Raw genomic sequence first — 25,079 nt, 5'->3', positions numbered from 1 at the left:
CAGAGGACAATGTTGGTCAGTATATATATATTGCTAAGTCAAATATAATCAAATTCCAGTATAATCAATTAGTAGAATCTCCTGGTGTTAGGGTGAGGTGGAGTTCAATGGATTTGACCAAGAGTCTCCTGGGAGCCAGGAATGAGAGATCAGATGGGGGCCACAGAGAGGATACCTGAGACTATATGTGGGCAAGAGAGGGAGGAATGCAAATACCAAAGACTGTGTGGTCTAGAGTCCCTACAGCTCTCGTTCCAGAAACGGGGAGAACCGTGCCTTCTATTTACTGGCTCAGTTTGGTGTCCCTCCTGACGATGAATCTCAATCTTGGGATCACCCTGTTCCCCTCAGTTCTGATGATGGAAAAGTCCACATGAAGACTTGTAAGTGGAATGATAAATTTCTTACCCTGGGGTGGGCCTCCCCTTTGTTCATGTGGCTTCTCTGGCCCTCTTTACTTTTCCCATTTGCAAGATGAATTTCCGAATTTCTCTTTCTAGGTGTATCTGGTGTCTCCTACGGAGGGGGGAATATGAATATGTTGGGAATTCTTTTTGCATAATCTTTAAGGGTCAGGTTGGCCTCTCTTCAGGTATGCTCTCCCAATACCCAGGTCTAGAGACAAGAAGGGAAGGAGAGGTGTGGAAAGCTCACTCATTTGCCACAGAATTGAAAGTGCTCCTGACATAACAGGTGATCTCATGGCTTTTCTTTCAAACCCAGAATATGTTAATACTTCTCTCTATCTCAGTGGAAAATTACTTAATCAAAATTCATAGGTCCAAGCCCTGTGGGCTGCTCTTTGTTGTGTGTAGAGCACAAGAGATGGAAATATCCTCTTAAGACGATAAAGCTCCTCATTTTTATTGACCATCCAAAGTGTTCTATTTTTGAAGGCATGGTAACTCTCCTTGTGAGATTTGCTGCTGATTTGCAGAGGAGGACATTTCTTTATAGAATAGGCTGATTCTGCACCCACACCTACACACCATTTAACAATGTTAGTGGATTGACTTGCTATGTCCTAGCTCAGCAATTTTAACATTGGGTCCCAAAGAGAAGGATCTCTCTTATACTTTCTCTGCAAGTGGTTACAGAACTTATCTGGCTACTGTTTGTTTTGTCTTGTCTTTGCTTTTGAAAGGCAGCCCAAGGTTAAGAATGGATAATTTGCCCGCTGTTTGCCCAGAGCGGCTCTTTCCGAAGGCTGTTTTTCTGGGCTGTGCCGCAGAGGCTTGATAATGATACAGCTTTATCTTTGAAAGCAAACGTCCTTTTCTATCAGTGGGTGCCTAAAACCTTTCCAGGGTTAATTAATGCAGCTACAAAGTGGAAATAAGAAATGACAGTGGAGGGGAAGGGAAGAGTGCTCAGAGCTGTGAGCAAAGGAGAAATGACACCTCAGATTCTAAAGGCATATAGTCATTCAGCTGCCAGACAGGCTGTATTGGGGCCAATTTAGACACCCATTAAGGAGGCAAAAGGCAATCCACTGTGTCAGGTCTCTCCTAGTGTTACATTATGACCATAATGATGTCAGTGTACCAGGGTCAACAGAATGCTACCCACAAATAAGGCACTGTGTCAAAGGTTTCACCTTAGGGGTCCTCCACTTGGGTACTATTGATGTCTAGGACTGGATAATTCTTCCCTCTGGGGGTGCCCTGAGCATTGTAGAATATTCAGCCGCATCCCTGGTCTCTGCTCACTAGATGCCAGAAGCGCCCTTGCTCCCCATCTTTTGGTGACTTCAGGTGTCTCCAGACATTGCCAAATGTCCCCTGGGGCAGATCATTAGTCTACATGAGTTACCTCATTTAATTGCCCCAATACAAATGTGAGAGATACTATATCATCTCCATTTTACCAGGGGGACCTCAAAAGGCAAAGAGCTTTGATGGCTTGCCCAATGTCATAGCATACATAGTGCCAAGCAGTGAGGGTCTTAGCCCCAAGGCCAAGTGGAGTATTATGACAAACTGTGTGCTCTTTTTGTGAAGGAACAGCCATTCTTAGTAGCGATGTGCTATTTTACCTCACAAAAATCCTAATTATATACAGTCTTTATATTGCTTTTGCAATTACTGTAAAAAGCATCACCATGCCTTTACACCCCACAAACACTGCTACTGGAGATACAGAGTGCCTTCAGACATGGCCTGATTTGTATTGCCTTTTTGTCTAAAAGAAAATGTTTCAAACATATCAAGAAATATAAAGAATAATACATTGGGTGCCTGCATATACACCAGCAGGCTTAACTCATCTTCATGTTTTGTTGTTTGCTTTAGATTTTTGTTAAATTAAAAGTATTATGATGTTTCCAGTCCTTGTTCCACTGCCTTCCTGCACATAGGGTGACCATTCCTCCAAATCTGGATGGTTATGCCCTTGAATATTTTCATACCCTATTACTTACTTGTGTCCTCAAAAGATATATTTTCTCACGTTTATGAATGAATTGATCATTATCGGAAAGTTATTATAATGAAGTTATCATTCTATGGCTTTTTTTTTGCTTAATGTTAAAGAGATATTTTTGAAATGCTTTTCAATTTGTAGAAAGTTTGTAAAGATAATATAGAAAGTGACCCTTACCTGTTTTCCTTTACTTACACTAAAGTGTCTATTTGTCAAAGCCAAGAAACCAACATTGCTATATTACTATCAACTAAATTCAGATTTTATTCAGATTTCACTAGTTTTTCTACTAATATCCCTTTTCTTTTTTGGGATTCAATCTAGAAACAAACCATATTACACTTAGCCTCATTGTCTTTTTCTAAAGAATGACTGTATTGACATATATCATTCATCAGTTGCTCGATGTTTTTAAATATATTTACAATCAATTTTAAAACGTTATTAACATCCCCCAAAGAAACTCTGTTTCTACTGGCAACCACATACCATTTCTCCCCTAGAAGGCAGCCCCTATTTTATGTATGGATTTGCCTTTATGGGGGCTTTTCAAGGAATCATAAAACGTGGTCCTTTGCAACCGGCTTCTTCCCCTTAGTGTGGTATACTCAGGGCTCATCACGTTGCAGCTTGGATCAGTACTTCTTTCCTTTTTACTTCTGGATAATATTCCACTGTATGGATATAATACCACCTTGTGTCTATCAATTCATCAGTTGTTAGATGAGTTGTTTCTATTTTTTGGTCTTATGAATAATACTGCTGTGATCATTTAAGGAGGTTTTTGTATGAACGTGCATTTTCATTACTATTGGGTTCATTATGTAGGGGTAGCATTGCTGGGTTATATGGTAATGACATGTTTAACATTTAGAGGAATTTCCAGAGTGTTTTCCAAAGTGACTGCACCATTTTACATCTCTACTATCCATGTACTAGGGCTCCAATTTCTCCTTGCCAACATTTGCAACTATTTGTTTTTTTTCAAAAGAGCCATCCTGGTGCATGTGAAGTGGTATTTCATTATAATCTTGATTTGCATTCTCCTGATGACTTATAACATTGTCACTAAATGCTTATTGTCCATTTGAATATCTTCTTTGGAGAAAGGTCTATTAGTATGTCCATATTTTAATTAGGCTTTTTGCTTTTATATTATCAACTTGAAATAATTTTTATACATTCTAGATACAAGACCCTAATCAGATATAGTGCTTGCAAATATTTTCTCCCATTCCATGGGTTATCTTTTCGCTTTCTTGATAGTCTTGTGAAGCATAAAAGTTTTAAATATTTTTGTTTGTTTAAAATATTCTTTACATTTTCATATAATAATTATACATCCTGTGGGGAACAATGATGTTCTGATACATGTATGCACAGTATAATGATCAAATCAGGGTAATTGGTATATCCATCACTTCATACATTTATCATTTCTTTGTGGCAAGCATTCCAGAACTTCTCTACTAGCCCTTTTGAAATACACATCATTGTTAACTACACTCACCGTACTGTGCAATGGCACACCGGAACTTATTCACTTATAACCATGAATTTGTACGCGAGCCTTGCCTTTCCTGTCTCCTCTCCAGTCTCTTAACCTCTATTCTACTCTCTATTTCTGTGGGCTCAACTTTTAAAGATTCCATATAAATATGAGATCATATAGTATTTGTCTTTCTGGGTCTGGCTTATCTCACTTAACATTATGTCCTCTAGTTCCCTACATGTTGCAGATGACAGGATTTCCTCTTTTTAATGGCTGAATAGTATTCTTTAATGTCTACATACCACATTTCCCCCTCATTCCTTTGTTGTTGACATTTAGGTTGATTCCAAATTTTGGCTATTGTGAGTGGTACTGTGGTGAACATGAGAGTGCAGGTGTTTTTTTTTTTTTGATATATCAATTTTATTTCTTTTGGATATATACCTAGTAGTGGGATTGCTGGATCCCCAAATTTAAAATTTTAAAAATATATCTTTATTTCATTTTTATGTGGCACTGAGGATTGAACCCAGTGCCTCAAAAATGCTAGGTGAGCACTCTACTACTGAGCTACAGCACCAGTCCCCAAATTTTTAATTTTGATGATGACTTTTTCTATTTTTTTGCTCAGTATTATTTAGAGATGCATTCAGGTTGACTTAACTCTTTAGTTTACTATCTGTCTAGTAGCCAGGCACAGTGGCACAGGACTTCAATCCCAGCAACTTGGGAAACTGAGGCAGGAGGATTGCAAATTCAAGGCCAGTCAGGACAACTTACTGAGATCTTCAAAATAAAAAAATTTAAAGGGCTGTGGATATAGCTCAGTGGTAGAGTACCCCTGGTTCAATCTCCAGTATCACCAAAAAAATCTATATTACATTCCATTGTATACATTTTAAAAGGTATTATTTTAAAAAGATATTCTTCTTCCATTGATTGACATTTAGGTCGTGTAATGTTTCTGCTGTTTTAAACACATGACTTGAGAGTTTCTCTAGGCTATATAACTAGAAATAGAATTGCTTGGGTCCTAGATTTGAGTGTCTTCAATTTAAGTAGATGCTTCTGAATTGCCCTCCCATGTTGATAAACAAGTTTATATTCTTATTTTGGTAAACATTGTCATATCACCAATCTTTGGTGTTAACAGATTTTTCTTTTCTTCTTTCTTTCTTTCTTTACTGGGGATTGAACTTAGGGGCACTCGACCACTGAGCCACATTCCAACCCCTATTTTGTATTAGAGACAGATTCTCACTGAGTTGCTTAGTGCCTTGCCATTGCTGAGGCTAGCTTTGAACTTGCTATCCTCCTGACTCAATCTCCTGAGTCACTGGGAAATCATACACGCATGTACCACTGCACCTGGCCCAGATTTTTATTTTCTGTAACACTTTCATTGGAAGTGAAATGGCATCTCACATAACTACTTTCCTTTGCAGTTACCTGGTTACTAGTGAGATTCATTCTTTTATAGGCCATGTTGCAGGCCATTGCTATTCATAAACTAGCCTATCCTTCAAGTGGGTGTTTTTGTCCCCCTTTCTTAGCTATATGTAGGAGTTATTAGATACTAATATCAAGTATTACCAGTAATTCCTTTTATGTTACTTTGTTTTTAACTGGACATTGATTTTTTTAGGATGCTTGTGTTGCAATTATATTATCTCATCTGTGGCTTGACTTTTTACTTTGTGTCTTTTATTTTGAATGAATGCAACAAATGCATCAGTCTTTTCTTTTTTCCCTACTGGTTTTTGTGTTGGGAATCTTGTTTAAATAATTCTTCCCTATTCTTAGGTCAAAACATTTTTTCTCAAATTTTGACAAAATTTAAACTTTTTAACATTTGGATATTTAATAACCCTGATATTGATCTATGAGTATTATATAAGATGAGGAAACTACCCCTTTTCCCTAAATGAGAAAATTAATGGTCCTGGCATCATTTATTGAATAGCCCATCTTTCTACTGATTTATAATGATATTTCTGTCTTATTTAAAGTTGTTATATAAATTTAATGTATGGTTTTTATATCTAGGCTGTGATGTTTCTCTGATGTATTTAACTATGTTTGGTCACCAAAACTTTAATATTACATATTCTAATATACAATCTATAGTAAAAATCCTCCACTTTATATTTTCTCTTCAAAATTGTCTTAATCTTGGCTTTTTGATTATCAATATTAATTTCATTATAATTTAAAATCATTTAAAACCACAATTTAAATTCAGTATAATTTTTAAAAAATCTTTTGAAATTTCAATTGGAATTGCATTGATTTTGTTGGACAAACTGAAACCTTGATATCATATTTTACTATCCATGAAGATGGTATCTCTTTTCATTTATTGAGCTTTTTCAGGTCTTTCAGGTCCTTTAGTAATATTCTTACTTTCTAACTTTTTTACTCTCATACTATTACTTGGATAATTTCTCTCTTTTTATTGCTGGTTTTAGTTTGTTTCATGATGTTTTACCATTTACCTCAACTTCACAACAGATGAGCAGCCATAATTTTCTCAAAGCTTGAGGAGACACACCATGTCCTAACATTTATCGATCAGGCCAAAGACTAGGGAAAATAGAGGTTGTCTTTTTTTTTTTTAATATACCTTTATTTATTTATGTGATGCTGAGGATAGAACCTAGGGCCTCACACATGCTAGATGAGCACTCTACCCCTGAGTCACAACCCCAGCTTTGAGGTTATCTTTTTTAGACAATTTCCCCTCCTGTAAGTTTGGTAGTTATTCAGCCTTATTTTCAGGTGGAGTTAACACAATCACACTCGGTATGTCCCTCCATCTTTCATATTAAAATTTCAGTTCCTCTAAGAATTACATTGATTTTTCTGAATGCTTTTATCCTTCATTTTCCATTGGGATAATTTGCAAATTACAAAGTCAGAATTGCATTTCTGAGAACACAGTAATCTTTGTAAGTCATTGTCTCTTTCAGAATCTCTTATCATAGCATCATATTCATCTTTACTTTTTGAAATGTAAAGTTCTAGGGCACATGCCTAATTATTCCCAAAATTCTTTTTTTAGTTCTAAAACAGCAGGGTACTTGGTACTTTTTTCTTCCCCCCTCAAAACAATCATACTTTTGTTCCTGCAATAGTTTCCTTTTCATTGGCAAGAATTATATGTAGAATAGCAGGTTTAAAATTCTTTTTTTCCCCTCTTATTTTCGTGGGGCTAGAATGTTAAGTAATTCAGGTATTCTGTTTTTATTTGTATAATGTTTCTACTTTTCAAGTATCTGAATTCTCCTGTGACTTGTCTATTTTCTTTATGGTCTGTCTCAGGAATGACTCATCTATTTCATCATATAATCCGATAGGAATGTTGGAAAGTGTGGGGAGGTGGTTTGCAACTACATGAGAAAGAAATTCACAGCAACTTTCACACCCACTTCTGAGATGTTGAGCAAATATTTCACACAGTGAGAGACAGAAAGGAAGAAATCAAAGAAAATTACACATATACATACACATACACTACTACTTTTCAGAAAGAGCTCAGCATTGTCACCTCAAGGTGTTTCCTGTCTTGCAGTCAGTAGAACCCATGCAGAGGCATGGTTTGTCCACATCAACCACATCCTACCTGTCTCTGATTTTCAGATAACCAACAGCACACTGAGATAGCTGGTTATGATCAGGGATGCAGTATGGATGTGTGGAGACAATTACTATCTGGGTGAAGTCAGTGAGTTATTTCTCTTTTCTTTTTTTTTTGGTGGGGGAAGGGAGAGAGGTCCTCTTTTTTCTCTGATTCACTGACTGGTTGATTTTGGAATTTTTTACTCAGTAACTTGATATCCTCACATGTCAGTTCTCTAAAACCTTGGGTTCACAGTTAACAAGTTGATATTGATATTTGGATAGGGTTGAGCTACTTCTCAGTGGGAATTTCCTCACTCCTCCCACCCACCCGTAAATTGAGACTATCTTTAGCTAAATGAGAAACATAAAAAAATAATCTCCTATTCTCCCCGGGGAAGGAACACATTTCTTTGGATTAGGGTTTCTCAACCTTGGCACCATTGTCATTTTGTACATCACAGCTGTTTGTTGTGAGGTACTGTCCTGGCCTTGGCAGAATGTTTAGCAGGATCACTGGTCTATACTCAGCAGCAGCTGTAGCACCTCCCTCTTCATCCAGTGGTGACAATCAAGTATATCTCTAAAATATTACCAGATGTTCTCTGGGGGATTAGATCACCTCCTGCTGAGAACCACTGTTTTCCATTCTTTGAACCTTTAAAAAAATGAGTGCATATGACCCTGGGGGATTAGATCACCTCCTGTTGAGGACCACTGGTTTTCATTCTTAGAATCTTTAAATAAATGAGTAATATATGACCAATTTCCTGGTATTCCTATATCATAATTTCTAGCAGTGTATTAAAACCAATTTTATGTAGGCCTGGGCTAATTAAATTGTGTTTGTAAGCTTTGAGATCCACAATTGAAAGTGAGTACAAGGCATACAATATCATCATGATGATTTATTTGTGTCCTGTTATTTAATTTGTGATATGACTGAGATCATGCAATTTATTATCTTAGGTGAAGGAGAGCCCGTTGCATGCCAAGATGAAAATGTACAGTAGATACAGTAATATATCTGTTATCCATATTTTGAACAGAGAGCTGCCTGCTTGCATTTATCACCTGTGTTATATGAGGGTGAATTATGAGGCCTCACAAAAAAGGCGTATCTCTTTTTATGTACTCATAATTCAGAAATAGTGGCTGAATGGATTTTCTTTCCTCTTAAAAAAAAAAAAAAAAAAGAAGCAGCAGCAGCACCATAAGACCAGATCAGTGTGGGGATTTGAATACTCAGAACAATTTCTCTGCATAGGAGAGTATTGAAGTGAACTAATCAGGAAGTATATGCAAAGAAGAGAAGGCTATAACTTTTGTCTTTATGCTGTGGTCTGGTATTGTAAGCCAAAGGCTCCCAGATGAATGCGAATATTTTGAGGTGTCATGCTACTTAAGCAGGAAGGTCATTTTTATTTTTGGTGGTAAATCCATTCATTATTGCTATTTGCCCACTCTTTTTACTGGTGTATTATAGTTCACAGAGATGGGATTTGACTTGTTGTTACGTATTCACATGTGCACATAATATAACCATATAATTTGGCCAATATTACTCCCTAGCATGTCCCACTTTATGCCCCTTGGTTTCTTTCCTCTACTGATCTCCCTTTGATTTTCATGAGGTCCACCCTGACCTTTCTTTACCTTTTTCCTCTCTAGTTTCCACATGAGAGAAAACATAGGACACTTGACCTTTTGAATTTGGCTTATTTTGCTTAAAATAATGGTCTTTAGTTCCATTCATTTTCCTGCAAATGATATAATTTCATTTTTCTTTATGGTTGAATAAGACTCTATTGTGTATATTAACATTTTCTTTATCTCTTCGTCTGTTGATAGACACTCGAACTGGTTCCACAGTTTGGCTATTTGAATTGTGCTGCTATCAACATGGGTGTGTATGCATCAGTGTTGTAAAATGACTTTAATTCTTTGGGATAAATATCAAGGAGTGGTATTACTGGGTCATTTGGTGATTCCATGCCTAGTCTTTTGAGGAAACTCCATAGTGATTTTCATAGTGGTTGTGCTAATTTGCCTTTCCACTGACAGTGTAAAAGTCTTTCTTTTTCTCCCCATCAGCTCTCATTCTTACTTTATAGGTTGAAAACCCAAGCTATGGGGATATTACTTATCTGCCATTTGACGAAGAAATGGCTTCAGCTCTTGTCATCTCAGCAATAGTCATTAAGAATAATAACCACTACAATTTATTGAGTGGTTATTTTCCTTCTTCTTCTCTAGCTTCTACATGAGAGAAAACATAGCATGTGAATTACATAGCACAGAGCCTGGCACTCGGTGGTCATGCTGCTGTGGTGTCATTGTGCTAAGGGTTTCGTGTGGATGATTTCATTTGATCTTCACCTTAACCCTGAGAAGTAGTAGTCTAGCTCCAGTTTAGAGGTACAGAAATTGAAACCTAGAGGCTGAGTTAGTCATCGGTTGCTCAAGATGTAAACTCATGGGGCTGTGGCTGTGGCTCAGTGGTGGAGAACTTGCCTAGCTTGTGCGAGGCACTGGGTTCGATTCTCAGCACCACATCGAAAAATAAATAAAATAAACTCATTATGTCCAACTACAACTAAAAGAATTAAAAAAAAAATGTAAGCCCATGTCTGTGTGGTTCCAAAATCTATGTCATTAACCACCAGCTCTAGTGCTGTTCAGTATAGTAGCCACTAGCTACGTGTGGGTAGTGAGCACTTGAAGGGTTGGAATTACAATGCAGAATTGGTTGTAAGTGGAAAACATACCCTTGATTTTGAAAACATAGTATAAAGCAATGAATATAAAATACCTTAATATTTTTTATTTTTTAAATTTGTTATAATTAGTTATACATGACAATAGAATGCATTTTGATACATTGTAAACAAATGGAGCACAACTTCTCATTTCTCTGGCCGTTCATGATGCAGAGTCACACTGGTAGTATAATCATACATGTGCCTAGGGTAATAATGTCTGTCTCATTCCACCTTCCTTCCCACCTCCACACCCGCCTCACTCTCTTCTGCCCAATCCAAAGTTCCTTCATTCTTCCTTACATCCCACCCCCATTATGGATCAGCTCCACTTACCAGAGAAAATATTAGGCGTTTGGTTTTTTGGATTTGGCTTATTTTGCTTAGCATGATAGTCTCCAACTCCATCCATTTACCTGCAAATGCTGTAATTTCATTCTTCTTTAAGGCTGAGTAATATTCTATTGTGTATATATACCACATTTTCTTTATTCACTCATCTGTTGATGGCATAAAGGTTGGTTCCATAGTTTAGTTATTTTGAATGGAGCTGCTATAAACATTGATGTGGCTGCATCACTGTAATATGCTGATTTTAAGTCCTTTAGGCATAAACTGAGGAGTAGGATAGCTGGGTCAAATGGTGGTTCCATTCCAAGTTTTCTGAGGAATCTTCATACTGTTTTCCATAGTGGTTGCTCAGATTTGCAGTCCCACCAGCAATCTATTAGTGTACCATATTCTCCACATCCTTGCCAACACTTATTATTACTTGTATTCATAATAATTGCCATTCTGACAGGAAAGAGATGAAATCTTAGAGTAGTTTTGATTTGCATTTCTCTAATTGCTAGAGATGATGAACATTTTTTCATATGTTTGTTGACTCGATGGTATTTCCTCTCTGTGAAGTGTCTGTTCAGTTACTTAGCCTTTTTATTGATTGGGTTATTTTTTGTTGTTGTTGTTGTTGTTTTTGGGGTGTTAATTTTTTTGAGTTCTTTATATATCCTGGGGATTAGTGCTCTATCTGAGGTGCATGTGGTAAAGATTTTCTCCCATTCTTTAAGCTTTCTTTTCACTTTATTGATTGTTTCCTTTGCTGAGAAGAAGCTTTTTAGTTTGAATCCATCCCATTTATTGATTCTTGATTTTACTTCTTGTGTTTTAGGAGTCTTGTTTAGGAAATCAGTTCCTAAGTTGACATGATGAAGATTTGGGCCTACTTTTTCTTCTATTAGGTGCAGGGTCTCTGATCTAGTGCCTAAGTCTTCCATCCACTTTGAGTTGATTTTTGTGGAGGGTGAGAGAGGTTTAATTTCTTTCTTTTTCTTTTCTTTTTTTTTTTTTTGTGGTGGGAGGGTACTGGGGACTGAACTCAGGAGCACTCAACCACGGAGCCCCATCCCCAGCCTTATTTTGTATTTTATTTATAGGAAGGGTCTCTCTGAGTTGCTTAGTGCCTCGCTGTTGCTGATTCTGGCTTTGAATTCGAGATCCTCCTGCCTCAGGCTCCTGACTTGCTGGGATTCAGAAGTACACCACCAGCACATGCCTGGCTTAATTTCATTTTGCTACATATGGATTTCCAGTTTTCCCAGCACCGTTTGTTGAAGAGGCTATCTTTCCTCCAGGGTATGTTTTTGGCACCTTTGTCTAGTATGAGATAGTTGTATTTTTGTGGGTTTGTCTCTGTGTCTTCTATCCTGTTCCATTCTCAGCTGTGCTGTGGCTAACAACGCATTTCTACCGGACAGCGCTGCCAGACCTGCTGTTGCAGTCCCTTGTACTTTAGACTACAGTTCTCTGCCCGCAGCAAGCCCTCAGCCTATTCTGACTCAGCCACGATTTGTGTAAAGCATGGCTGGAAGCCAGAGGAGAAGGAAAATGATAATGTAAATTGCCAAGTGGTTACTTTCAGCATGAGTAGAATCTGGCTTGAAAACCACAGAGGGCAGACTATAAGGTGACAAGTTCCAGGCTCAGGGCCCCACCATGCCCCCTGCCCCTATGATCTTCCCTCCTTTCATCAGTGAACTTGCTGGGAGCCCTTGGAATACTCCAGTTTCTGTGCAAGACCCTGAAATTACGAAGATTAACGAGACCCACTGTTACACAATTTACTTCCTAACAGAGAAAATTGATCTGTTTGGCTAAAGGCTGTAGTAACAGGGAACTACAGATTGGGCGGCTTAAACCATGGAAACGTTACCTCATAGTTCTGGAGCCTAGAAACATGAGATCAAGCAGTCGGTAGCGTCTGTTTCTTTGAGGCCTCTCTCCTTGGCTTGCAGGTGGCTGTCTTCCCTCTGTGTCTGTGTACATCCAGATTTTCTTTCTCTAAGGATACAGTCCTATTGGGTTAGGGCCTCCCATGTGACCACATTTTAACTTGGTAAAGTCCTGGTCTCCAAATATGGTCATATTCTGAGGTACTCAGTTCAGGACTTTAGCCTTTAAATTTTTGGAGGAACACAGAAGCAAGTACCATAGTCACATCGAAGTCCTTGGGGCTGCATGTGGAGGGATATCAGGGAAGCCCAACATGTGTGAGGTGGGGATTGGTGGCCCTGGAAGTTAATTTCTCATTTTCTTCAATACAACAAGCTCTCAGCTCTCAGCAGAGCAGAACTTGGTGCAGATACTAAGGGCTGTTGCAGCTTAAATTTTATCCCCATCCTCAAATGTTGAAATCTTAACTCCTAGTGTGACCATATTTGAAGATAGAACCTTTAAAGAAGGAATTAAGGTTCCATGAAGTAAAAAAGGAGGACTCCGATCTTATGGGGCTGGTGTTCTGAGAGGAAGAGACGCTAGAGACACTCCATGTGCACAGAGAAGAGGCCATTTGAACACACGGCAAGAAGGCCACTGTCCACACACAGGAAGAGGGGCCTCACCAGAAACTGAATTTACAGGCTCCATGATCTCAAACCACCAACCTCTAGAACTGTGAAGCAATGACTTTCTGTTGTTTAAGCCACCCAGTCTGTGTATTTTGTTATGGCAGCAGGGGATGACTGATACAAGGCCCTTGATGAGTCTTAAGGGTGCTCTGTGTAAAGGTATAGCAACACTTGTTTTTTGATGGCTCAGTAGGAGCTGCTCACTCCTTGCTATCCTCATAGTTGCTCACTGAGAAAGCCATCATTAGTTTGGAGTCTCCAAAGTGGCAGGGGGAGGGGGGACTGTGGCAAATGATCCACCCAAAGGTGGAAAAGAGTAAAATTTCTCTTATTTATTTATAATCTAAAAGAGCTCCTTTAGGAGCCCAGCATATTCAGGAAACTAGCAGTATTGACAGGAATGGGTAACTGCCCCCTAAAAATAGAATTACTTCTGAAGAAAAGAGTTATCCATATGTGTGAGTAGGTTTCAACCCAAAGGGCCAAGTGTTTTTGATGGGTGCCTGTTGGGCCCAGGCTAAATTTGAAAGTCTCTTTTAAACACCTTTCAGTTATTTTAATTTTGGGACAATAAATAATTACGTGGGCATAAGGATAGTGATCTTGGAGTTCAAGTATGGGGGTTGTGGAGCAGCTTGGCCAACAGGAGCATCTCATCAGAGCAGACAAGCATTGATGGGCTGTTACAGAGGACAAGTGACTGTGAAATGTGTTCACAGTGACAAGTGCCCAAGGTTTCAAAGACAACACAAAGCAAGGAGAGGCAATGGCAGCAAGTAGGGTCTGACTCTAATTCTTTATGCTTGCTGGGAAGTAGATTGACCCTTCCAGAATCAATTAAGCCCCTTTGGTTTCTTAGAAACAAATTTCAAAATTGTGAAGAAATTTCAAATTTCAAGTTTCAAGGGAAGGGTGAGAGTTAAAATAATTAACTGGGTTGAAAAGTTAACTGGTTGAAAAGTTGTAGAATTTTTTTTTTCTTTGTTGTTTCTGGGGATTGAACTCAGCAGCACTTGAACACTGAGCCACATCCCCAGCCCTATTTTGTATTTTTATTTTGAGTTGCTTAGCCTCTCCCTTTTGTTGAGGCTGGCTTTGAACTTGCGATCCTCCTGCCTCAGCCTCCCGGAGTGCTGGGATTACAGGTGTGCGCCACTGCACTGGGCTAAAAGTTATAGATTTTTAGAAAGGCAAAATAAAGGAAGAGGTGGTTGGAAGAGATGGTTGGAAGAGAAAAGTGTAGTTGCAAAGACCTAACAGAATCTGGTGTGTAGGAGAAATGGCTGGCTGGTGCTAGCTATGGGGTTCATGTGGGAGAAGAGACAGGGATAAAGCTGTAAAGGTACAGCACTATGGTGCCATGCTAAGGAATCAGGTAATGAAGGTTATGGTGATGGGAACTGTGGTTCTCTAGCTGCAGGGAGACCCAGCCATTGCCAGGCCTATGCCAGGGGTCTCTACAATGGGGTCACCAAAGTGGTGGGACTTTGGCAAATGATCCACAAGCTGGAGGGAAAGTAGTAAAATTTCTATTTATTTATTTATAATCTAGAATATAAATAAAGCATCTCCTAGTATTGATCTGTGGGAAAGACACTGCACTGTCACCTCATTTGGTCTATATAGTAGATGGTCCTTTGTCCCAGAAGACTTGAAGTATTCTGAGGGATGAATAGAGGTTCCCTAGTGGCTGATAGTGGAAGCCCTACTACTTTGCTGGATTTTAACATTGTTTTTCTGTACATTTGCTTGATTAAATGGATTTATAGATTATATTATTTAATTATATCTCACTTAACAAGTACAAAATGGATGAGTGAGTGCCTTAAAGAGTTCCAGAATGAAACTTGGGATGGCATTCACAGACAGATGGCAGAACCCATCCTTCTACTTCTTGTGCAAATATTCACCAAACAAACATGGGGTAAAAACAGTGTTTTTGTCAGCTTTTCCACCGCTAGGACTAAAGGGTCTGACCAGAACAATTGTAGGGGAGGAAAAGTTTATTTAGGGACTCACAATTTCAGAGGTCTCCAATCACAGAGAGCAGGCTCCTTTCCTCTAGGCTCAAGGTGAGTGAGGCAGGACGCCATGGGGAAAGAGTGTGGCTGAGGGAAACAGCTCACATGGTGATCAGAAAGCAGACAGAAAGAAGTCTCCACTTGCTAGACACAAATGTAGACCCCAAAGCCACACCCCCAATTCCCACCTCCTCCAGCCATACCCTAACACTTCAGTTACCACTCAGTTAATCCCTATGAGCGGATTAATCACTGATTGGATTAATACTCTCACAACCCAATCACTTCTCCTCTGAATCTTCTTCCATTGTCTCACATGTGAGCTTTTGGGGGACACCACATCTAAACCATAACAAACACCAACAATGTAATCATCTAAGAGGTTGTTCCATGAAATTAAAATCAAGAGGCTTATTTAAAACATGAATATTTATATCTATATATATGTATATCAGTATATACATATGTATCTATATATATGTATATATAGAGAGATAGATATTATATATATACATATATACATATATGTATATAGATAGATGTATATATGTATATACATACATATACATGTATATATGTATATCATATACATATATGTATATGTATATATATATTCATATATCTTTTTTAAGTTATAAATGAACACAATACCTTTATTTATTTTTATGTGGTGCTGAGGATCAAACCCAGTGTCTCACACTTGCTAAGCAAGTGCTCTAAACTGAGCCATAGCCCTAGCCACTAAAACATGAAGTTAAATCTAATGTTACTAAGTTCACATATTACCCTAAATGTATATTGGCCAATAATATGTTCAACATAGTAGAAGTATTATTTGATTTTTTATTGTATCTTTTAAAAATATGTGAGGGTACTGGGGATTAAACCCAGAGATTCACATATACTAGGCAATCACCTCTGAGCTGTGCCCTCAATCCTAAAAGCATCTGTTTTTATGTGTTTTACAATATATAGGGTATTATTAGAACAATGGCACATGTATGTAATTTATGATCAAGTGAATATATGTCATTAGGGAATGATAGTTTAAATTTTTTACTGAGTGGGGTTTCAATGACAAAACTTTGGCACCTAGGATTTAGGTAATGAGCAATTGCAAGAAACACACAGAGTGCCTGTAGAGTGCTGAATTGCCCTTTGGGTGTCCTGCAAGTGTTTTTTCATGCTTTATCAGTAATTATCTAATGATTATTAGTCCACTCTAGTCTCCCTGCTCTCATTCCCTGGGGTCCCCAGCATGCACCAAAGACACAAGTATAGGAGCTCCTTTTCATAGCATCCTTTCCTCTTAGAGATGCCCACTGGTGTCCTTGGGCTGAGGCATTGTGGGAAGTATCTTCATTGCCATCATATTATGTAGCCTCTAATAACTCAAGGAATCTGCAAACTTGGCTGCATTTCATAATAGACTTGGAGAGTTGGTGGGCTCTTGGATGCAGGCCAACTGATGCTCCCACTCATCCATGAATTGTAACCCAGTGGGTGTCCCTGGTGAAAGTGGCTGGAGTCAAGGGTTGGGCTTAGTCTGTCTCTGACAGCTGGGTAGTGTCCTTCCTAGCACAGGCTCTGGATTTTGACAGAAAACCTCTTTAATTTGGACTTCCAGTCCAAATCCTCTTTGTTCTCCCAACCTGAAAAGTCTTTTCTTTTCTACCACATGGTTTTTGATAAGGTACAGGGAAGCATAATGGCTCAATAGATGGAGCTCCAAATCTCAGCAGCAAACCTCATTTCCGTTTCCCCCAGGGTAAGAAAGGCTCAGCTTTTGGAGACAGGGTGCCAGCCTTCACATGGGAGTTGGCGAGGGAAGGAGGAAAGATGCTTTCATTCTTTCCTTTTGAGTTAACATCAAATCCCAGCCCAAGGCCGGATCAAATGGCTTCTTCTAAAGCAGAAAGAAAATAAGAAAAAGTAAAGTCAGATGCATTTCATAGGAAAAACAATTTAAAACCTCAATATATTTAAAATTTTTCTCTTGGAAGATAGTTTTTTTTCAAATGACACCTGACTTCTGCCATTTCCTGCTCTTCAGCTCTTGTTTGCTATGGTTCTGTGTGCTATGGTGTCTGCCAAAATGCAACTTGGATGCCGAATCCTCCTCAACCCTTCATTGACAATGTGCCCTGGTATGTGCTTCCTCGTGGACTTGGGTCTGCCTTGGCGCTCAGGATGCTAGGCTTGTTCCAACTGCATTGAATTAGTAGGACTCTTGCATACAAGAGCAGAAACCAACTGTAGCTGCTTTCAGCACAATAGGGACATTATTGGCTCACCCAGTGGGAAGGCCAAAGCATGGAGCCAGGTCGTTTTTGGGTTGAGCTTCAGTGCTTCTCAAGTTGAGTTCTACTCTCAGTTGTGCCAAAATTCTCCTGACCTTCTTTCTCATAAAGCATTGCTCTTGGAGCTGTTCCAAGCCCATATTATAACTTCAGCTCCCAGTCTTTATCTGTTCTCATGAGGGTATTCTGAAAGGCTTTGCTGGGATCACCTGCCCAGTCCAGAACTCATCCCTGTTGCCAGGAATTGGGAAACTTTGCTCTGTTAGACCTGATTACCTGTCTCTCTGTGGCTGATGGTGGTTGGGCAGGTCCTAGCCAGCTACCAAGCTGGGTGTCCCACAAGAAAGAGAGGTCCTGTGGTGAGAAAAAGGGGTACTAGCTAGGCCACAACAAGGGCTGTCTGCTGGAAACCCAAACATGGGCCACTTGTGCCACATTGTGTCACCAGGCTACAAAGAGGGGGAGCCCGATCAGTAACACCAATAAGAGGTGAGAATCATGTGTTACCATGTGCCAGGAATTTGCCAAGCATTTTATATTTCCTTCATTTAATCTCTGCAGCAATCCCTCCAGGCACATAGAAGAGCCATCCTGCTTTCTGGTGAGAAATGGAGGCTTGCTGGTGAGTGGCTTGCCCAATGTCATATGTGAGTGCTCACAGTCGTACAGAGATTTCACTAAGGTGGCTCTTTGAGGTTTTACTCAATCTTCTTCCTTCTCCTCATTATTAGAATAATGATTAGGATTTTCTGAGTCTTCGCAGAGCTCAAGCGTGAGCTGGAAGAGGCTGAGATAGACACCATGATTCTCTGAATCAGCATTCTCCTCTAACACCTCTCCTCAACAACCAGACTTCAATTTGTAATTTATTTTTTACAAATTTAATTTTATTTTGGATAACTTGAGATAATTGTACATATTTATGGGGTAAAGTATGATATTTAAGTACATGTGTACAATGTGTGCCTGTCAAATCAGGGTGGGGGTCAATAGGATCTGGGCGTGGCAGTTATAGCAACTCAGTGAGCATAATACATTCTATTTCAGGCAGAAGAGCCTACATGAGATGCTCCTTGTTGTGCCCCTTGGGTTTTGTGTGTTGCTGAGACCTGGAAATGTGTCTTTGGGAGACATCAGGAAAACCAACTACCATTTCCTCTCTGTTCTGACAGCTCAGGTGTCTTCCTGCTCACAGGAAGTGGCTTCAGAATCGGCTCCTGGGAAGGGCCATTCTTCCTACCGGCAGTCTTACTTCCAAATTCACACACATGAATACTTTGACCAGGTTTTACCCTCTCAAATTCTGTGTTCATCACACCTCTCCCTGTCCCCAAAGCTTTAATGGCTTGAAACTGTTCAAACACCTTCATCTAGTGTCTGAGGAGTTCAAGGATCAGTTCAATTTACCTTTCCAATGTTGTCCTCTGTGGGAACCCTCAACTTCAGAACAACCAGGTCTGTTCTCTGATATGCAAATGCTCCACAGCCCTTCTTGGGTCTTTGCTCAGACCTACTTCCCCTGCCCAGGGTCAGCATCCCTTTCCTTTCCCCAGATGTCCCTCCACCAGCCTCTTTACATTCTCCCTCTTCCCTTAATCCATCCCTAATATTAAAACTTATAGGGATTTTTCTTTTCTCTGAATTTATTGTATCTACTATCTACTACTCCAACTCAACTGCCCATCTATATATTTGTCTATTTAATCTAAAAGGATTTATTGAGTTGATTTTGAATACTCTTTGATATAGGGACCATGTCTTATACTGCTTAGTTTCCTCCAAAAAAATTTACTCATTCCACAAATATCCACTTGTGCTAGTCAGGACTCTTCTAGATAAAAGTAAGAGAAATCTAGTTCAAGATAGGTCTTCCTCCACCAAGTGGAAACATAATGGAACATGGAGAATCACTTGGGAATTCAAACTTTGTTTTCAGATAGTCTTTTTTTCATCTTACCTCTCAGATCTTTCTGGTAGGAAAATGGTTACGCAAAGCTCTGGGTTCATGTCTTCTCACTTAGCGCACATCTCTGGGAAAAGACACATTTGTGAGCACGTGCACACCTGCGTGCAGATCATGGGTGTCTTTCCACACCTATAAACTCATTCAGGGAAATTCCTGATTGGATCTGTTATCTGACAACCTCACCACAAGTTGTGGAAATATGGGAGGATCAATTGCCCCTCAGAAATCCTTCATACAGGTCAGCCCAGAACTCTGCTGTATACCTCAATTTACACTCTGCCATCCATTTCCTGGTCCTTGAGTTCTTGTGTTTGGTTTTGGGAGTGCAATTCAGGGAACCAATTAGACTGCAACTTCCATCCTGTTGGGGAAGTCCCCTGGTAACCCCTCTAGCAGCCCTCACCATATTGACACACAGTAGAAGCTGGAGATTCTGGTTCTTTGATCAGCTCTGAATGTCACCCTAGTGCTGTCCCATTCGGGCCACTTTGATTTAATCTACCTGCTCTCCAGAGCCAGGAACTGAGAGTGACCATCTCACTTAGTTTATATTTTAGGGATGATAAACCCATCCAGCTATATGGAAGGACAAATCAACTGTATGAGTCTTCTCAGGCTGCAATAACGAAGTCCCACAGACAGGGCTTAAGATGAAAGCCCAAGGTCAAGGTGTTTCAGGGTTGGTTTCTTCTGAAAGTTCTGTCCATGTCTGTCTTCTCCCTGTGTCTTTACATGAACACCCCTCTGTGTGTGTCTGTGTCCTGGTCTTCTCTTTTTGCAGAGTCAGCGATCATATTGAATTAAGGTCTACTCTAATAAACCCATTTTACCTCTGCAAGGACTCTGTCTCTAAATATAGTGGCATTCTGAGCTACTGGGGTTAGGGCTTTAATCCTGCCAATTTTGGGGACACAGTTCAGCTTCCGACACCAACCAACCAAATAAAGGTATTGCATGGTGTGTGTGTGTGTGTGTATGTGTCACAGTGATAGGGAATGGCTACAATCACAGGGAAGGAGAGCTAAGTTGGAAGGCCTGAATGTCTAAATTGAAGTCCAGAGTTAGGATTAATCAGCTAAACTAGGACTGTGTAGGTAAATGAAGGCCACTGTAATGCTGGGCATTGAGTTCTGTTCTCCATTTTTCTTTCCAAAGAGATCAGGTCTCAGACTACCCCGAGATGGGTCAGGCAACCAATGATAAGGTCTCCAATTCTAGGTCAACCCAAAGGACACATTAACTAGAAGTTCTTATTTAATATTTTCTCAGTGATCAGGATGATGGACTAGCAAGTGGGCCTGTTGGGTTTGCTGGTGACACTGTGGACATCATTAAATCACATGCAAATCATTAACTAGGAAGTAGGCAGGATGCTCAGACTTAATCATTTTTATTCCCACCCCTGGGTAAACCTGGCAGCATAAATGCCCTCACCCCTGGCGTGAGGAACTGCTCTGAAATGCAAAGTTTGACTCAGCCGGTGAAGTAAAAGAAACTGTAATGGTCTCATTTCTATCTTTTTGAGTAATGATATGCCAGTTTCCCAATAAATTGCATGAAGGTGAACAAGAAAAATAAGTCTTTGACCTTTCTCGTTTATATCCACACTTAGATATTTCTTCTCATATCTTATGCTGGCCACAGAGCTTTGCATAGAAGATTTAATTTCCTGCTGCTGCAGGCATTAAAATGGATCGGACCTCCTCTCCTCCTCCCCTTCTCCCTGCAACCTGAAGCCTTCTATGTGGCCTGTCACTCAGGGTATGGAAAGAGAATTAAGTAAGGGTCCTTTCTCTCTAAGCAAACTGTTCCCACAGTGCAGAGCAAATAGGTGCCTAATGAGAAAAATTGAAAATGCTGAGCATGTGGGATATGGCAGTCACACCCTCTGGGTGATGAATAGCTTTTATCCAGATAAATGTACTTATAATTTGTTAGTTTAATTACTGCAGCCTTGCAAAGTCTTGAGCTGGTAATTCCTTTCTCAACAAATTAAAGGTCTTAAATAATTCTGTGAGAAGACAAATTCCTCATTCCAGCTTTTGGACATTTCTCTGAAACATATTTCCAGAACTCAGCTGGGTGCCATTAACAACTTGGTGCAACAACTCTGGTTGCATTGTGATCCGTAAACGTCTCTTTGGAATGGCTTTTGCATTTCTAGCATGGACGCATAAATCTCCTCTGAGTAATTACCTTCCTCAATTTCCCCTCTTGGGATATGAGAAAGATTTCATTTTTTTTCCAAACAACCAAAACCTTTGATCCAAAAGAAGACAGTAAGGGAGACTTCCTGCAGTCCCACCCAAGTTCTGAGTCTAAGATGGAAGTTCTGGTGAGGACCCAGTGTCCCTAGGAATCACCACCCACTCTCTACCTGACCCCTTCCCAGGGCTAGGTAATGGCACCAGAAGGAGCAAAGTTTATACTTGTAAAAAATGGATGCTTTCTCTTCTGCTTCCTGATTTTTGCTCACTTTCTTTTGCAAATGCCTTTCTTTCCGCTCAAGTGAGAGCAGGCTTAGCTGGCTTTCTGTCTATCAGAAATCTCTGCTAATTGGCCTATCTCTGCTTTGTGAGCAGAGTGATAACTGATATTCATAATGATATTCCAGAATGCTGTAAGATCCTGAAGGGTCTCATGAATTCTCAAAAAAAATGATTGACTTTTGTGCAGTATAATTTTAGTGTCAGGTATATTTTATGGTTTTCTGACTCACTGAAAGTCGGATGTATGGGATATAACTTTCTATTTACTAGAGTGTTTTTTAAGTGTAACCCAGTACTCTTTAGGAGGATTTTTTTTCAAATTGAGACCTCCTGATGGCAAGAGAAGGGTCAAATAAAATATTTCTATCTCTGGTGTACTTGGTAGGAATTCAGAGAGTGCTTATTGACAATTGGGTAGTGTAGAGGCTTGGGTGGCTATAAGTTTGATATCCTCTAAGCAGTTCTGATTGAGAGACCTGAATATTTTTGTCCAACTTGAAAGTTGAGAGAAGTGGGATCTGAACAGGCTGCAAAAATCTACAGGTCAGGAAAACTCACAGAATGCAGATCAGGGCAATCAAAAGGCCTATATCCAGAGGTTAAATATGTTGAGGACAATTCCAAAAGGCAGAGCTATCAAGGCGGGCTCTGGAGCATCCAGTTTCCCACTGTGTTGGGGCGACAGTAGGATCACCACTTGTCACCTATAATCTTGTGGGACTGATAATGTTGGACCTGAGATCCTAGTGGAGCAGAAGGATGGAGATGACTGATGGCTGAGTCTCCAGCAAGGCGAATCATCTGTTTCTTTCTTCTCTGTTTGTGATGGATTATGACTCCAGCACCCAGGTGACCAGGTGTCAGTCTGCTTTGATGGTTGAGTTGGGCAGAGACAACCATGATTCTTTGATGCTCTCTGTCTAGTTTATTTGCATAGGCAGGGCCTAACGTTAGTGTCACCTGACTCCATGCTAGACTCTCTTGTTCTTTAAGAGAACAGCATCTCTGATATTATTTCCTTCTCTCTGTATCTTTATCTGTGACTCCTACAGGTACAAATACTTAGCTTTTATTAAGTAGCGCTCACATATGGTATTCCCACTGTGTAATAGGGGGATGGAAAAAATTCATTGTCCCTGTTTCACATGTATCATTCTGTGTAACCAACTATGGTAATTCTTAGTATCTTAAAACAACAGTGATGTGTTACTTTTTATGAATTTGAGGGTTGACTTCAAATTTCAATTGTTTTCTTTCTTTTTTTTTTCTTTTGTTCGTTCATATGGCTAAATTCCATTGGTTGACAAGCTGGTTGGAAGATTCTAGATTCTTTTTCATGTCAGAGGCTTAAGTGCCTTTTGTTAGCTAGCTTGCTCTTCTATAGGGCTCTGCTCTCTCTCTTTCATGCTTTCTGACTCATTTCTGACTCTTTCATCTCATCCTCCAGGGTACCTCTGTGTGGTCCTTCTCTTCAGCTGGATAGCCTGGATTTCCGTACAGAATGTCAGCTGGGTGCCCAGAAAGCAAAGGGAGAAGCCACTGGACAAGATCTTAACCTAGAACTGGCCCTGGGTAACTTCCATCACATTTAACTGGCCAGGGCAAGGCATGGGGACAGCCCACTTTCAAGGGAAGGACTAACAATTCCCACTTCTCGATGGGAAGAGCAGCCAATAATTCCTAGGCATCTTTATCACTTCTTCTTTCAAAAACAGATACTGATTGTCTGCCAAGTGGAGAAATACATTAATGCTTATCTTGTAGGTTTTGGGAAGATTAAATGAGATTGACGCAAATGCAGCATTTAGGGCAGGTCAATAAATGGCTATAGGCCCCCTAATTTGAGGATCAACTCTAATCGGCCCAGACTATTGTCAGGAATCTGTAATGCAGGGATATAGCATCTTTCTGATGATTATGCTTTAGTTCTCAAATGGGGATTAAGTGAGTCAATACATGTAAACTGCTTAAACAATGCCTAGGACTTGATAATCATGCAATCATTGTATTCTGTTATTATTATTATTATTTGCAGTAGTAGTAGTAGTATCATCACTATTATTGTTGAATGGTAATAATCCCTAAGAACAAACAAAACACCCCCCCCACCAACTTATATGCAACACCTTCCTGAGTATGAACAACTTTCCTTCTGTTTTAATTACTTTCTACCTTTGTGTAACTGAATCTTAGAGGTTATTTAGACCGATTTCTCCATTTCTCAGAGATTTAAAGCTAAATCTGGGCAAGTGACTTGTCCATTGCCCCCAGCTAGTTAAATAATTAGAATTAGTTCTCAAGACTCCAAACTTGTAATTAATGTCTCTCTTCCCTCCACCCTTAAGTATAGTGTGTTCTAACTCATTTGTTTTTAAAATTAAGAGCTAGGAATACAAAGGTTTATTTGGTAGGAATGATGCATTTAAACAAATAATTTAGTTTCAGTCACATACATATAAGGTGACAATCATGTCACCTTATTTTGGGGCCATGAGCATAGGTCCATGAGGTTGATACCCAAACCATCTCCGCCAGTTAGAGTCCTACTTCAGGGTGGTTATCTACTGTAGAACAGCAGAAGGAAGTCCTTGTGAGCAAGGTTGGCTTGCTTCTCCACTATTTCGCAGGGAAATCTGGCACAGATGGAAAAGCCATGTCCATCGTCACCGGAAGCTGTCTTGGTCATGCCCGCTATCTTCACACATCCTGCTGTTCCTTTATTCATTCATTCAGCAATTATGACCATTGGTTATGCATTTAGCCCTGTAGGGCAATCATAGTTCTTTCACTCATGGAACCTACAGCAGACTGTGTGAGAAATAGACAATAAGGAAGTAACCCGACAAGTGATGAGTTGTGATAAGAGACTCAATAATGGCCCCCAAAGCTATCTACATCCTGATACCTAGAACCTGTGATTAGGCTACCTTACATGGCAAAAGGGATTTTGTAGATGTGATTCATTAAGGAACGTGAGATGGGAGATGATCTTAGATGATCTGGCTGGGCCCAGAGTGTTATTAGGGTCTCTATAAGAGGGAGTCAGGAGGGTCAGATTCAGAGAAGGCAATGTGGCTGTGGAAGCAGAGGAAGCAATTGGGGATGTG

Source organism: Ictidomys tridecemlineatus, chromosome 13 (assembly GCF_052094955.1).
Source record: "Ictidomys tridecemlineatus isolate mIctTri1 chromosome 13, mIctTri1.hap1, whole genome shotgun sequence".
Taxonomy (NCBI): domain Eukaryota; kingdom Metazoa; phylum Chordata; class Mammalia; order Rodentia; family Sciuridae; genus Ictidomys; species Ictidomys tridecemlineatus.
Note: the sequence above shows the minus strand (reverse complement) of the source record.